Source organism: Plectropomus leopardus, chromosome 12 (assembly GCF_026936395.1).
Source record: "Plectropomus leopardus strain MGB_pleo_1.0 chromosome 12, ASM2693639v1, whole genome shotgun sequence".
In the NCBI taxonomy this organism is placed as follows: domain Eukaryota; kingdom Metazoa; phylum Chordata; class Actinopteri; order Perciformes; family Serranidae; genus Plectropomus; species Plectropomus leopardus.
The window spans coordinates 3,641,161-3,657,202 of record NC_142187.1 but is presented as its reverse complement, the minus strand read 5'-3'; positions in this window follow the sequence as shown (position 1 = coordinate 3,657,202).

Genomic DNA, 16,042 nt, shown 5'->3' with positions numbered 1-16,042 from the left:
AAAACTTGCTGTTATGGCTAATTCTATTTCCATGGATGGATGTGTTGACATCAGTAAATTATATTTTTTATACACTGGATGTTGGCCTCATTGCTTCATTTGCATCACAGGCAAAAAGGCCACAGCTCAGTCTCCAGAAATGTGAAACTGACTCAAGGAAAACGTTATCATCAACATATCTAATGTACTGCAGGTTTACACAGAGAAATAAAATGTTAAATGCAATTTAGAACATTTTGGACTCTGCGGTTTTCCATATAAACGCAGAATAATGCATGCTGTGGAACATTATGCCAATAAGTTGTGCAAACATTGCAACAATTTGTCAATCTGTGTAATAGTGTTTTAAATCTTCGCTAGTAAGCCATGGCTAATTTGTGCTGTGAATCAATCGCATTTTACAGCACTTCACAGTAAACATGCTGTCAGCTAGCTTTTTGGAGGTGTAACTGCAGGGTGATGCAGAAACATCCCTGCACAAGTATAGATGCTTACTGTAGCAAAGTTGTGTAGGCTACAGAGCCGACGCACAACTATCAGTATGTCTACATGCAATGTTTAGTTGAGCTACAGTCCTTGCTCAATTAGACCATTTCAACAGACTACTGGAGAATCCATTTATTGATGGAAGTATGTCCGACCCCCCAGACAAAATGAAGAGAACTATCAAATCAGCACCTAAACTTAAATAATTGACTTCCTGTTGTTTCCTTTAACCCTCAGACAGTATCTTTGCATCAGGCTCTCCCTGTGCGTCTAACCGTCTGCTCTCCCGTGTCCGCCGTTGGGATGCACACCTCACAGTTTGATAAGCTCTGCTCTCCAGGAGTCTTTCACCTCTTGTAGTGTGCAATGATAACCAACAGATGGTGGTGTTTACCTTTGATGATAAGTGTGCTGAAGCTGGTTCTGATCCTCCCTTCAAGGCAGACAAGACAGATCAGAGAGGTCAGTGGTTACGGCTTCATTATACCAGATTAATACCTTTAACGTGGCATTTATTTCACCAACAAAAATTGCTATAAAACACACTGACAAAAGAATATTCAGATGTTTTAGAGGATAAAAGGATGAAATACCCTATTAACACATGACTTTAAAGTGTCTCCTGTGTGATCCAATTACATGTGGACGGTCCTAAATACAAGTGTAAACCACCACCAAAATGCATTGTGATGCAATCACTCAAACATCTTGCCAAGGTGATCTGGGACATATTTGACCTCAAATCTTCTGTAGCGCAAACACGATTGCATCCCGAGGCATCCCCAACAAGCAGGTAACAGTGGTTGTTTTGTTAAATAATGCCAATAATGAAGAACAAATGAGGAATCCAAAAAACTGAGCATTCTCCTTGAAGTGAAGTAATTTGGGACAACATTTAAAACTGCAAAGCCATATCAAAACATTCATTTACAAATTCACATAACTTGTGCAGTATAATCCCACTCTCATTTCTCCGCTCCTTTAAATTTATTTGATGTAATCTATTATTTAAACAGGTAATCTCTTGTTGAGATTGGAATGTCTTTTTAAGACATATAGTAATCCAACTATATAAGGGTCTATGAGGACAAAACTGTAGATTTGATCCATTCAGAACCCTCTTATATACAACAATCCAGTAATTCAACTCAAATCTTCATTTTAACTGAAAACTTGATGTCCTTTAAGGAACAGATTAAAGTTTGACTTTAACGCTATGTTGGACACTTTTTCTTTAAAATAAAAACACTTGCCCCTTGACCTAGCTAACTGGCACGCTACTCTGCCATGTATGAGAGCTTGTACTGAGGTATTTTAAATCATAAAGATAATGTATGTGTTCAGGAGGTACAGGCCTACTGAGCATATGACACGTGTTTTCATGACGACAAATATATTTCTATAAAGTGAAATTAGTGGCTGTGAGAATAGAGTAGATTTGCAGTGATAACGTTCTGCTTGTTACAGCTACCATACATACTATTCTGTAGGGCTGGGGCGACGTGTTGATGTAATCAACATAGTCGTAGTCGATTAAGTGAATACATCGATTCACATAACGTGCGTCGACGCATTTCACACAGCACGCGTCATGAGAGAGCAGTGCCGAGCGTGTTGTTTCTTGTTTCAGCGCTCATGTTATCAAGTTAGAGCGTGCACACTGCTTGCCCAAGCAGCGCTTTTCAGGCACGTCTGAGCTGCGCGTCAGCTGCAGCACATCGACAGAAACGGTGCTTTGCCTGCTAGATTTGAGGTTTGTCAAGAAAAGATGAACTGTTTTGTAACTCCTCCTAAAAGTGACTTGTATTTTGCATTGTTTTATTTATTTTGCTGTTTGATTGCTAAATGTAGATTGCACTACATTCCTTTTACTTGAGTGGGACAAGCTCTTGCATTAATTAATTGCATTACTTTTATTTTTCGAGAGACTTTAAATTGATAGATTAATCGATTAATCGAAAAAATAATCAATAGATTAATTGATAAAAAAAATAACTGTTAGGTGCAGCCCTACTATTCTGTATCATTGAATGAGACTGGTTGGTCTTACATTTGTTCCATTTGACAGCCCTTCTAATCCGTGATGTTCCCTTCTAATGCGATCGGCAGTCTGCATCTTAACACTACAGCGGTGGCTAAAGAGCTCCGTTTTCACACTAGATTGCCTTCTGATGGTATCAGTCATCAGCGCTCCTTCCAGTCCTTAACAGGCTCTGACACGGCCTTCAGAAACATGTGGAGGAGACTCTGACCCAGCTGAGAGGATATTCCTGCCGTCAGCAGGTTTCTCTCTACAGGACGCTGGCAGCTGATGGAGAAAGCCCTTCAAGTGACACACAACAACACAGACGGGCCAGATCCCATCTCAGCACCCTCCATCCTCCCATAACCCCCCGGCTCCTCTCCTCTCCTTCCCTGACATTCCTCTTTTCCTTCCTCTGTTTGTCCACTCTCCTCGTCTCATCTCCATTTGGCTCTGTTCCCTCCATCCCTACGCTCACTCTACACTGTCAACAGTATTTCTTGCTGTAACTATGGGAACAGCAATTGTATCAGTCTTTGGTCAGGTTCAGACCAATACAGTGTCTGGTGCAGACAAAAAAACAGAATGCTGTGTAGCATGCTTAGGTTGAGCTCAGTGACTATTTTCTCTGAGCTGTTTGCACAGCAATGGTTCTTGCATGAAATGTTGAACTTTGGTTGCAGTTTGGCCTTTTGTTCACACAACAACAGGGTTTTGGGGGCCTGAAAATGCAAATTTTTGAAACTAGGTTTCAGAGTGAAATCCTTTGAAAATGCAACCCCTTCTGTCGTCATGTGAGAATGGTGATGTCACGGCTGCACTTCGCTCATGCACGTGGTGTTCTTCTGTTGTGTGTCATTACAAAGTTACACCAACTACTGGCCTGGCATACATACTACAGTGTTTTTGCTTGTTTTTGTGGATCTGTTTACATGAGGATCAGTCTCACAATGTTATCATGTGAACGCAGATTTAACAGCTATCTCTGTGGTGAAAGTCCTGAGTGTGTTTGACTCATTCACCACCAGAGCCTGTTAAACAGATAACTGCTCTAACTGACTATTTTATTGTTTCCATCTGCTGTTTTATTTGTTGCTCTGGCAGTTCTGTGAGGCTGGTAAATATTTAGAAAACAATCCAAAAACACTCAGGTGAACAGAACTGTTTGTGTGAGCAGTCACTATGTGACCATGGTTAATATTTAAACAGATAAAACATTAATTAAGGAAAATGTTAGGCTCTCAGGTTGAATGGTTTCTGTAAGGGTTATTTCAGTGTTTGTTGGACCTCATTAGCTGAGACAACCTGTGGTCAAAGCAGCATGTGGACCTTGTGTGTGTGTGTGTGTGTGTGTGTGTGTGTGTGTGTGTGTGTGTGTGTCTGAGTAGGTGTGTTCCTGTGACCTTGAAAGAGTGCATATGGCTGGCTATTTCTTTACTGTGAGCCCCCACCACAGAGGCTTAATGAGCAGCACTGGAGTCCACACACATGCACGCAAGCGGGCAAGTGGGCGCACACACACGCACGCACACACACACACACACACACACACACACACACACACACACACACACACACACACACAGTATGCACATGTTAGACTGAGAGCTTCTCACAACCAAAGGCTGAACCCTGACTGAACAAACATTCAAACAAACGTCCTCTCTGTGTTTCAACATTTTTTTTTCACTCTGACATGTCTTAAAAATAAGCAAGACAAATCAGGTATGAAGACATAGAAATATATAAGGCTAAATAGAGAAAAATAAATAAATAGGAAATTGAATGAAATAAGAACAAAAATACAATAAAACGATATATAAAAAAACTATTTATATAAAACAGGAAAGCAATATACATACAATATTGTGAACCAGTGTTGCATCTTAAACTAAAAGTGCAGTCAAAGTCGGGCATGTGAAAGACAAAGAAATCAGTAAAAATAAATTGAAAAGGAAAGAATCAATAAATAAATAGGAAACCAAACGAAATAAGAATATAAATAGAATAAAAATATTCAGAAAACAATTTTAAAATATTACAGGAAAGCAAGATACTTACAACATACCCTAAACTAAAAGTGCAGTACTGAACCTACACAGAATTATTAGACATACATACAAAGAGTTTATACAAAAAAGAGCCTCTGAGGAAAGATGGCAAGAGAGGGGAAAGACACAAATTGGCAAAAGTGAAATTAAATGAAAACCTTGAGATTTGCTTTTGAAGAGCCAGCGTCTACCATAATAAATAATGTGGTATGCTCCCAGATCAGGCACAGGGGATGAGTAACAATAAAATGAGGCTGGGATAAAACCAAAAAGGAGAGTGTAAGTGGGTATATAAATGAAAGTAAGGATTCATTTACAAAAGCAAAGCAATTAAAGTGTTAAAAAAAGGTTTTTGAAAATGTAAAAAAATCTATTTTCTTTAAAAAGAAAGCAAAACTAAATTAGATAAAAGAATAAACAAATAAATACACAGAGGGCAACCACCCTCCCTCCAAAATCATTGATTCCAGTGCACTACAGCTAGTTTCTTCAGGCTTTGGTGTGACACAGGGTACCCTCACTGACCCACTGGCTTCAACTATTTGCTTCCTCAGTCCTTATAAATTACCTGCTCCGAATGAGCGGATTAGACACAGGTGTGCTCACTGCATGTAGAGGAGAAGGGGAGGGTGGCACCGGGAGAAGCACAGACACACACATACACACTGAAATTACAGTAATCACTCCTAATCAGACATTGCAGACTGACCCGATAGGACTCCTTCTTCAGCTTGACGGCACCCCTCACCGCCGGAGTCCACCAGAAGGTTAGGGTGTTGTTGCCCTGACAGGCAGCGACCACCTTACGGCCACAGCGCTGATCGGCGGCCTCAACAATGGAGCCACGGAATATGGCCCACTCGGACTCAATGTCCCCCGCCTACCCCGGTACATGGTCAAAGCTTTCCTGGAGGTGCAGCTCTTTCTGACGGGAGACTCTGCCAGACGTTCCCAGCAGACCCTCACAATGTGTTTGGGTCTGCCAGGTCTGACCGGCGTCCTCCCCCACCATCGGAAGCAACTAACCAAAAGGTGGTGATTGGTTGACAGCTCCGCCCCTCTCTTCACCCAAGTGTCCAAGACATGTGGCCGCAAGTCCGATGACACGACTACAAAGTCGATCATCGAACTGCGGCCTAGGGTGTCCTGATGACAAGTGCACATATGGACACCCTTATGCTTGAACATGGTGTTTGTTATGGACAATCTGTGGCAAGCACAGAAGTCCAATAACAAAACACCACTCGGGTTCAGATCAGGGGGGGCCATTCCTCCCGATCACGCCCCTCCAGGTCTCACTGTTGTTGCCAACGTGAGCATTGAAGTCAACCAACAGAACGAGGGACTCCCCAGAAGGAGCACCCTCTAGCACTCCCTATAAGGACTCCAAAAAGGGTGGATGCTCTGCACTGCCGTTTGAACCATAGGCACAAACAACCATCAGGATCCGTCCCTCCACCCGAAGGCGGAGGGAGGCTACCCTCCTGTTCACCGGGGTAAACTCCAACATACAGGCACAGAGCTGGGCAGAAATAAGTATTGCCACCCCTGCCCAGCGCCTCTCACCAGTGGCAACTCCAGAGTGGAAGATAGTCCAACCCCTCTCAAGAAGACTGGTTCCGGAGCCCATGCTATGTCTTGAGGTGAGGCCGATTATATCTAGTCGGAACGTTTCAACCTTGCGCACCAGCTCAGGCTCCTTCCACACCAGAGAGGTGACATTCCACGTCCCTAGAGCTAGCTTCTGCAGCCGATGATTGGACTGCCAAGGTCCCCGCCTTCGGCCGTCGCCCAACTCACACAGCACCCTACCCCTTTGGCCCCTCCTATGGGTGGTGAGCCCATGGGAAGGAGGTCCCACGTTGCCTCATCGGGCTGTGCCCGGTCGGGCCCTAATGGGTAAAGGCCCGGCCACCAGGCGCTCGCCATCAAGCCCCAGCCCCAGGCTTGGCTTTTTTTAAACAGACATCTTGGACCAGTGTTTTTTTCTTCCAGTTTGCAGATGAAATCCATTATTGCATAAAAAATGAGAAAAAAAATATTATTCAGGAGGCCATATAACATAATAGAAGAAATACTACTACTATACCAGCTCATGAATGCGCATATTGCCTTGGCATGCCAGGAACGAAAAGTCTTAAAATGCATGGGATTAATTAATCTAAAAATAAGGCCTTAATTGGTATTAAAAGGTCTTAAATAAATCTTTCCCATACAGTGGCAGCTCGCCTGTAACGTGCTCATGGGTGGTCTGGCAGTGGAGGCCACTACCCAAAAAATAAGTAATGGAATATGTTTTATGTTTTTCTTTTCTTTTTTTTCTTTTTTTTTTTAAATTTTGTTCATTATATTTTTTTAAAGATTTTCATTTGGTTGATATTCCCTTTTTGTTTTTGCGTTCAGCTGACATGGTGGGGGGATACATCAAGTTTTTCTTTTATTGTACATAGTTTTAAATAGAAACACTTTATTTGTTATATCAAAAAATGTTTTATAAGTACTTCTTTATCAGTTGTCTCACTTTGAGAGAAAAAAAACAACCTCATTATCAGCTATGAATTCATGATTATACATTTATTGTGTTACAAATTTAGTATTTTATTGTCAGTAAATTTGGGTTAAACACAGCTACCCCTTATACTGTGCGAATCCCCTTCATGACACACAGATGTAGGGGGGTAATTTCGACATAACATGAGGTCCCTACGTCATACTCACGTGTGAATGGGCATTATGTCTGTGTTCTGGACTCCAACTCAACTCAACCCTATGATTCCCACACCAGACTGTGCTACTGCTGCCAAACTAGAACTATGAATAGTAAGGGCCATTTTTATTTTTGTGAAGGGTTGTGGTTTTGGTTGGCCGCCATGCCAACCTATCTGTTTGATTATTGATCCTGGCTGCCGTGCCATAACTATCCGTCTCTCATCTCTGTCATCTCTATCCCTTATCTCTGCTTTTAACTCTCTATCTCTCTGTCTATATCTATTCCTCATCCCCCTTTATCTATTCATGGCCGCCATGCCCTGACTATCTCTCCTCTCTATCGCTCTATCTGCTGTGAGATATAAGTGTCATTTACATTCTGCCGCCTTAGAATTATAAGTTACTATCTGCATTCTGAGCAGTTTTGAGATATTGAGCTTCAAAGTTTTGCATTCGTAATTTCAAAAATTATAAGAACGGTTTTCGTTTTATAAATAAAAAGTCAAAAAATATTAGATAGGACAGATCAATAGTGTGAAAGGGGGAGAGGGAGAGGGAACGACATGCAGCAAAGGGAATCAAACCCAAGGCCACTGTGGCAAAGACACCGCCTTTATTCATGGGACGCCTACTTTATCCACTCAGCCACTGACACCCCTGTTTGGTTGTCTTTAACGGCCGCTGTGCCATGACTATCCCTCGATATATCGGCCTAAAGTGTCTTTCCCTCATCTCTACATCTCTATTTATCTATATCTCTGGCTCATCTGTCTTGCCTCTCACATAAGATATATAGTGTTTTTATTTTCTTAAAATCTGTCATGTGCTTTTGGATGGCCGCCATGCCGACTTATCTCTTGGAATGATCTTGTATGACCACTGTGCCATGACTGTCTGTTATGCTTCTATATTTTTTAGCTTGAATTAATACTGATGCAATAATATATTTTAATTATTAATCCCTCAATGAGGACATTCAGTTTTTTTCACTCTTGTCCTTACATACACAGATACACCCAAAATATACACACATTGACACACAGGTCCTGTAGACATGTCAATAATTGCAGAGTGATGTCAGAGAGATGGAGCTACTACACAGTGAGCGCTTCAAGCAATTAGGGCTTTGGTTCTTTTTGGTTTTCACCATAAGCTGTCTATGTGTTCCGATACCCATACTACCATGACAAGCTGTTGCACCCCTAAAGGTACGAATTTTACACATTATTTCTTCAAACATGCAATGTGTATTCTTCTGGATATTGTCCGCATCCCTGACAAATACAAACAAATATCCGTTCTTGGATAGCTCCATATTCTGTATGTCTGGTATATTAAAAAGGATACGTCAAAGATGCATTTGATTAAAAAAAGCTCATTAACAGATTAAATTGCAGAATATTACATGTATTTCAGGATATCAGAGATTCATTATACATATGAAATTAAATCTGTTGGGTATCAGGTCCATTCATATTGGATAATTTTAAGAGGATACGTCAAAGATGCAGTAATATATGAAAAATGCGACAAAGATCTTTAGCAGATTTAAATTCAAGATATATGTATATTTCAAGATATCAGAGATGCATTAATAGTTTGTATATGAAATCATATATGTCGGGTATCAGTTCCATTAATAGCTGTCATCTTAAGGAAGAAACGTCAAAGATGCAGTTAATAAATGAATAAAGCGACAAAGATCTTCAGCAGATTTGAATTCAGGATATTATATGCATATTTAAGAATACCAGAAATGCATTAAATATGTGGAATCATATCCGTCATCCATCATATATCTGAAACAGGACACATCAAAGATGCTGGTATATATATGTAAAGATCTGACACATAGATCTTAAGCAGATTATATGCAAGGATATTTTATGTACATTTCACGGATGGGTATACTGATTTCAGATTTTTTCAGGATCCAATTTGTCTCTCTACAGAGATATGTCAAAATAGGATCCGTCAAAGATGCAATGTGTATTCTTGTGGATATTGTCCACATCTCTGACGTATACAAACATATCCGATCCTTGGATAGCTCTGTATTTTCTGGTCATTTGTCCAGTGGTCTACCACCACTCTAAATAGAGTTAAATGATGAGTTGGTCATTTTGTCAGGGATAACTATCTATCAAAATGACCTACCACCTATACAAATAGAGTTTAATTTAGTGTAGGTCATTCTGTCCAGTACAAATGTCAATAAGAATGCCCTACCATCTGTATAAATAGAGTTAAAGGTAACCTAGGTCATTTTGTCAGGTACGAATGTCTATCAGAATGGCCTACCACCTCTCCAAATAGAGTTAAATGATGAGTTGGTCATTTTGTCAGGGACAAATGGAGAATGGCTTACCACCTATATAAATAAAGCTCTATTATTAGTCTACTTGCCAGCAAAGTCAATGTTGAGTACCCCAAAGTTTTATGTTATAAATGCATACTATGGGCCCCCAACATTAGGAGACTGCCAGATGCAAACTTGCATATGTTGGGCAATTTGCATAATATACCTATTTGCATTATCACATATACTGACAGTTTTTCAGCCGTGGCCAATTTGGACATTATCTGGTTGATTTCAGGGGTTCTTTGAAGATGATGAATCAATTTCTGATCAGTTGTTATAACACGTGTAACTAGTGTACATATAATTCTCAGTTCTAATAATTTTGCATATATATATATATATATATATATATATATATATATATATATATATATATATATATATATATATACATTTACCAACTGTGTGTATCAACTCAGTGATGGTCTGTGAATCCAAACGTTAACTTCAAGCATTGTTCTATTCATGTGTTTAGAAATATGATACGATTTATAACTAATTTGAAGTTATTTCAATTGTTTGAAATGCATCAAATGTTCAGATTAAGTTACCTGTCTAATCCAGTTAATTCAATGTCCTCCAAAACATCTAAATTGAATTCTAAATTAGCCCAAATGGGGTTTAAAACATAAATGTTGAATTTTGAAGAAATTAATTCAGCATCCTCAAAAAAACCCCAAACCACCCAAAAAATGTCCAAATTGGCGAAGCAGTGGCTGAAGTACTGTCACTATATGTAATTATGCAAATGTATGCAAATTGCGCATATTATGCAAATTGATTAACATATGCAAGCTAGCATTCGGCAGTTTCCTAATGTTGGGAACCCATACTACACATTTATAATGTAAAACTTTGGGGTACTCAACATTTTCAGGTTCACAATAGGGCTCTATAGGCTGGCAAATGGACTAAAAGCAAATCCTCCCACCGAAAAAAAGGCTTTCTCTATTTCCTGCCATAAAGCACACACTCATACACAATATACATAAAAGATTAATTAGCCACATGCATTGTTTACCTGAAGGATCCAAATCAGGGGAACTAACTGAGAAAGCCTGAGCCAGAAATCTCAGACAGACAGAAAGTGAAGTGGGGGTGTTGGCAGCAGAAGCACTATGAAGAGATAAAGATGCAGACAGGCGAGGAGAGACAGAGAGGAGGAGATAACATTGTTTGAGGTTTACTTTGCAGACGGAGCAGACAGCCAGCGTAGCTCCCAGGGCAATAAGGCATCATCCTGCTCGGGCATGTCAAAAGAAAACACATTGATTCTGTTGTCGACTGTCTTTAATCCCTACACATAGGCTACTGATACATACACACACACACACACACACACAGAGCAGCAGCGGCATTTCCCACACAGGAGTGTTTCCTTTGTGGGAGCAAAGAGGCTGAGGTCAGAGCAATTTGACGCCAAAGCTCTGAAAGCAGCTGAAAACAACTGATGCCGCTGTGCTGTCCACATCTGCTGATGTGTGTTTGAAGCAAATGCAAAGAAACTGAATGTGATAACATTAAGTCTATCGTAATATGATTTTTAGGAAGGAAACCAGTCAACATCCCATGTACAGAACACTTTAAGGAGGAGGCTGACATTATTTTCTCCTCTGTTGTCAGTGAACTACATGAAAAGACCACATCCAACAGTATGTTAAAGGTATAGCGCACCCAAAAATGTAAATTCAGTCATTATTTACTTTCATACCGATGGAAAAGCACCAGTTTCAAGACACTTGAATTACTTTGGATGAGCAGTGTGGAGACATTCTGTGGTTTTTATTATGTCTTTTTGAACGTTTGAATTCTGGTCACCATGTGCTTCAATTGTTTCACCTTTTTCCTGTGAAACAAAGCTGCGTTTTGTGGATTGTAAAACTACACCTGAACCTTATCGGCATGAGGGTGAGTAAATAATGACTGAAGTTACATTTTTGGGTGAACTATCCCTTTAATGGTGACACATACACACACACACACACACACACACACACACACACACACACACACACACTCACGCACGCACGCATTCACGCACGCACGCACCCACACACACACACACACACACACTGACAGCATCTGAGTGTCACATCCTCACCTATAGTATTCTATGTAAGCTCATGCGTGCACACGTTGCAGGCCTCTAGGTTTGACCCTTTAAACATCACTGCAGTTAATGTGTGGTTTGGTTAAGGCACAAAAACCACTTGTTATGGCTAGGGAAAAGATTTGTTTTATCTTAAAATATACAGCTTGGGGGTGGAGGTTGTATCCTCACTGCAGCGGCTGTTGGTTCTGGCCTCGACCCTTTGCTGTATGTCACCCCCTCTCTCTCTCTCCCCCTTAAACTGTCCTGTCCATTAAAGGCAATAAAAGCCCAAAAATAATCTGGAAAAAAAATAAATAAAATTTAAAAAAAAAATAAATAAAAAAAATTATATATATATATATACATATACATATATATATATATATATATATATATACAGTTTGGTGGTAAAAAATCTTGAGCTAGGGTGATACTTCGCAAGGAGGATGTAAGGCCCATTTCACACAGTGCGCATCATGAGCGTGAGACGTCAGCCTCACTGAGCAGCAGCATGTGTCGCTGCCTGCTGCTATAAATGCTGTATTTCTGTATTTAAAAGCACAAATTCTGCAGGCAGTGACATAGCAAAAATGCTGCATGTGTGAACACCACACACATGAAAAACACTGCTGCTCGGCGAGGCTGATGTCTCCTGCTCCTGATGGGCGCTGCGTGAAACGGGCCTGAGGCCCAGTTAACGCTGGACTATTTTAATGCAGAAAGAATGGACTAATTATAATTGCTTCTGTTAGAGAAAGTTAGAAAGATGTTTAGTTGGACTGCTAGATTTGAGGTTTGTTACTGTAAAAAAGAGCAAATGTTTTGTTACTCCTCCTAAAAGTGACTCGAATTTGACATTGTTTTAATTATTTTGCTGTTCGACTGCTAAATGTAGATTGCACTACATTCCTCTTGCAGCTCTTGCATTAATTTTATTTTGGAGAGAATTTATATCAGACTGTAAAACACAGATTACCAGTTAAGACTGGACTGTTTTTGTTGGGGAATAATGCCCTGTAGTGTATACTCATGATTGATGGTGATTGAATAAAATATTGAAATATAAATGACAAGTTGTAAAATGTTATTTTCGGTAAATTCGTTATATTAATCGAGTAAAATAATAGTTAGATCAATAAAAAATTTTTAAAAATCAAAAAAAAAAATCAATTAATCTAAAAAATAATCGATATATTAATCAATAAAAAAATAATCATTAGGTGCAGCCCTAAAAAAATCTGCAAGAAATGTATCAATGTCTCTGTAAAAAACAACTGCTTTTCTTGGCACACTTACCAAGAATACAGTGACCAGTCACCAAAAAACACCAATGTGACCTGTTAAAGTCTTTGGTTTGTACACTCCTGCAGTAAGGGTACTATGTATTACAATAATCCATTATGAAATAAAAATTTGAACCTGCATGACCCCACAATTACCTCGTCTTTAAACATATAATTTCTCCACGCTATCTGGATATAATATAGGCTACATTTAGTAGTGTCAGGATTTTATGATTCAGCCTTATATAAATGCTAACTTACATTTAATCAAGTGTAAAAAACACTTGTCCTGTCCTCCTGTGGCCTTCAGTCAGAGAGCAGGTAGGATGCGTTGGGCTCGCGTTGAGTCTGACAGTGAATATTGATTGAGAGAGCAGCGAGTGAAAGAGCCGCGGCCAGATGTATCGATCTGTCTCTGAGCCATTGTCAGAGCTCATCATCTAGTCTAATGATAACACTCTGAATAGAAATGCTTCCTGACCTTGAGCGGTGAGCGCCAACAGCACCAACATGAGAACAATACACCGAGCAAGTGGATGTTCTTCAGATGGTAAATGTCAGATCTTTAACACACACATTGAGGTTTCTCTTTACAACAATGGCTTTCATTTAGAGCTAATTATCCTGTGAGAGAAAAAAGGCCAAACAGAGAAGAAAAGCAGCCAAACCAAGACAAAAAACCCTCTACATACCATGTTAATGTGTCAAAACTTAAAATACTGCCTTTATTTGTTACTTGGTAGAAAAACTGCAGTAAACTTATTTTTTAATGTGTCACACTTGGTATACAAATCTATTCCGATGTGTGTGTTGATGACGGATATTCAACACTAGAGGGAAGCACAGCTCTGACACTGACAGTACAACATTACTGTTGGTTGTTACTTTTCAACAGGATGTGTTAGTCATGACAGCATACCATCTCTTCATTCACTTTGTGCTGGAGATGCTGCGAGACACCTTTTACGTAATGAGTGAGTGAATCCACAGGCTGCATTAAGACATGATGAAACCAGATGAACCTGATCAGCTATCTAGACTTCAAACATGTCTAAAGGACATAAAAGCCTGCATGAGCCGTAATTTCTTGATACTGAATTCAGATAAAACTGAAGTTATTGTTCTTGGCCCCAAACACCTCAGAAACTCCATTTCCAAAAAAGTAATTTCTCTAGATGGCATTACCTTGGCCTCTAGCACATCTGTAAGGAACCTCGGAGTTTCATTTGATCAAGATTTATCTTTTGCCTCCCATATAAAACAAACTTCAAGGACTGCTTTCTTTCATTTACGTAACATCGCAAAAATTAGACATATCCTGTCCCAAACAGATGCTGAAAAATTAGTACATGCATTTGTCACCTCTAGGCTGGATTACTGTAACTCCCTATCATTCGGTTGCCCCAACAAATCACTTAGGTCTCTCCAACTGGTGCAGAATGCTGCTGCACATGTTCTAATGGGAACCAAGAAAAGGGATCATATTTCTCCTGTTTAAACTTCTTTGCACTGGCTCTTTGTGAAATCCAGGATTGAATTTAAAATCCTCCTCCTTACTTACAAAGCTCTAAATGGCCAGGCTCCATCCTATCTGTTGCAGCTCATAGTTCCTTACCAACCCACAAGAGCACTGCGCTCTGAAAATGCAGGGTTACTTGTGGTTCCCAAAGTTTCCAAATGTAGGATAGGAACCAGAGCCGTCAGCTACCATGCTCCTCTCCTATGGAACCATCTTCCAGTTTTGGTCAGGGAGGCAGACACCGTTTCCACTTTTAAGGGTAGACTTAAGACCTTCTTCTTTGATAAAGTTTATAATTAGGGCTGACTCAGGTTGCCAGGACCTGCCCATAGTTAGGCTGACATAGATTTAGGGGTCAGAGAGCAGTGGGGACTAACACTGCTCTTTGACCTTTATGTTTAAGCCATAATAGCAGTTTAGTGACCTTAGTTTCATAGTGTGTATATTCCTGGAGCACAAGTTTCCTGTGCTCAGTTGAAATCCCCGTCCGTGTGACGGGGAGGAGGGGGAGGTGGCAGAGCTTTTGGTTCGATTCGACGGGGATGGTTTTGGGTCCGTTCAGACCTGCCACTCTGGCTCTGCTTCCTCTCTCTTTCTTTTTTTCTATTAATGCTCTCTGGCTTTCATATTTAAGTCGTAATTGCTGATCAGTGACCCTAGGATCTTCATTGAGTGTTTATCCTTTTTACTGCTCACCACCTTGGGTCTGTTGAACTGCACAACACTAATCCCGTTGTCTCTCCGGAGCATTCCTGCTCCCTTGTTTCCTAGCTTTCCCGGATCCTGGCCGCAACCCTGGCTGTGCCCGATCGTTGTGATATCTGTGCTGGCGCTGTGACCCTGCCTTTGGTTGTGCTCGTGCTGTGGTTGCACTGACACTGTACCCCCCGCTCACCCTGATCGTGGTCCTGGTCCTGGTTGCGCAGATGCTGTGATCATGCCTTCCTTTGGACACCTCCCTATCAATATATGCATGAGACTCTTATCATCATAGAGTGCATTTGATAATTTCACACCTATTGATATTGGTCTCTTTCACTTTTCTTTTTGCCACAGTTGTATTTCATTTGTTATTTATGACATATATTGCACATCTGTCTGTCCTGGAAGAGGGATTCCTCATCCTCTACCGCTCTTCCTGAGGTTTCTTCCTTTTTTTCCCCGTTACAGGGGTTCTTTTTCGGGAGTTTTTCCTTGGGTGATGTGAGGGTCTAAGGGCAGAGGGATGTCGTACACTGTAGCCCTCTGAGGCAAACCATGGTTTGTGGTAATGGGGTCTATAAATAAAATGGACTTGACTTGACTTGACTTGATGGCCATTCAGATTACCTCTACAGTATGTAGTGTATGTGTATGAAGTGCTTCTGTTCCGTTGCAGGGTCCTTATTCAGGCAGTCACCTGGTAAATGCCTGTACTGAATGAATATTTACATGCAGCTCTGGTTTTTCCTCCTATTTGTCCTATTTAAGTACAAGGGGAGTTCAAAAAGTAATAGCCCAACTCAAATGAGAGCAGA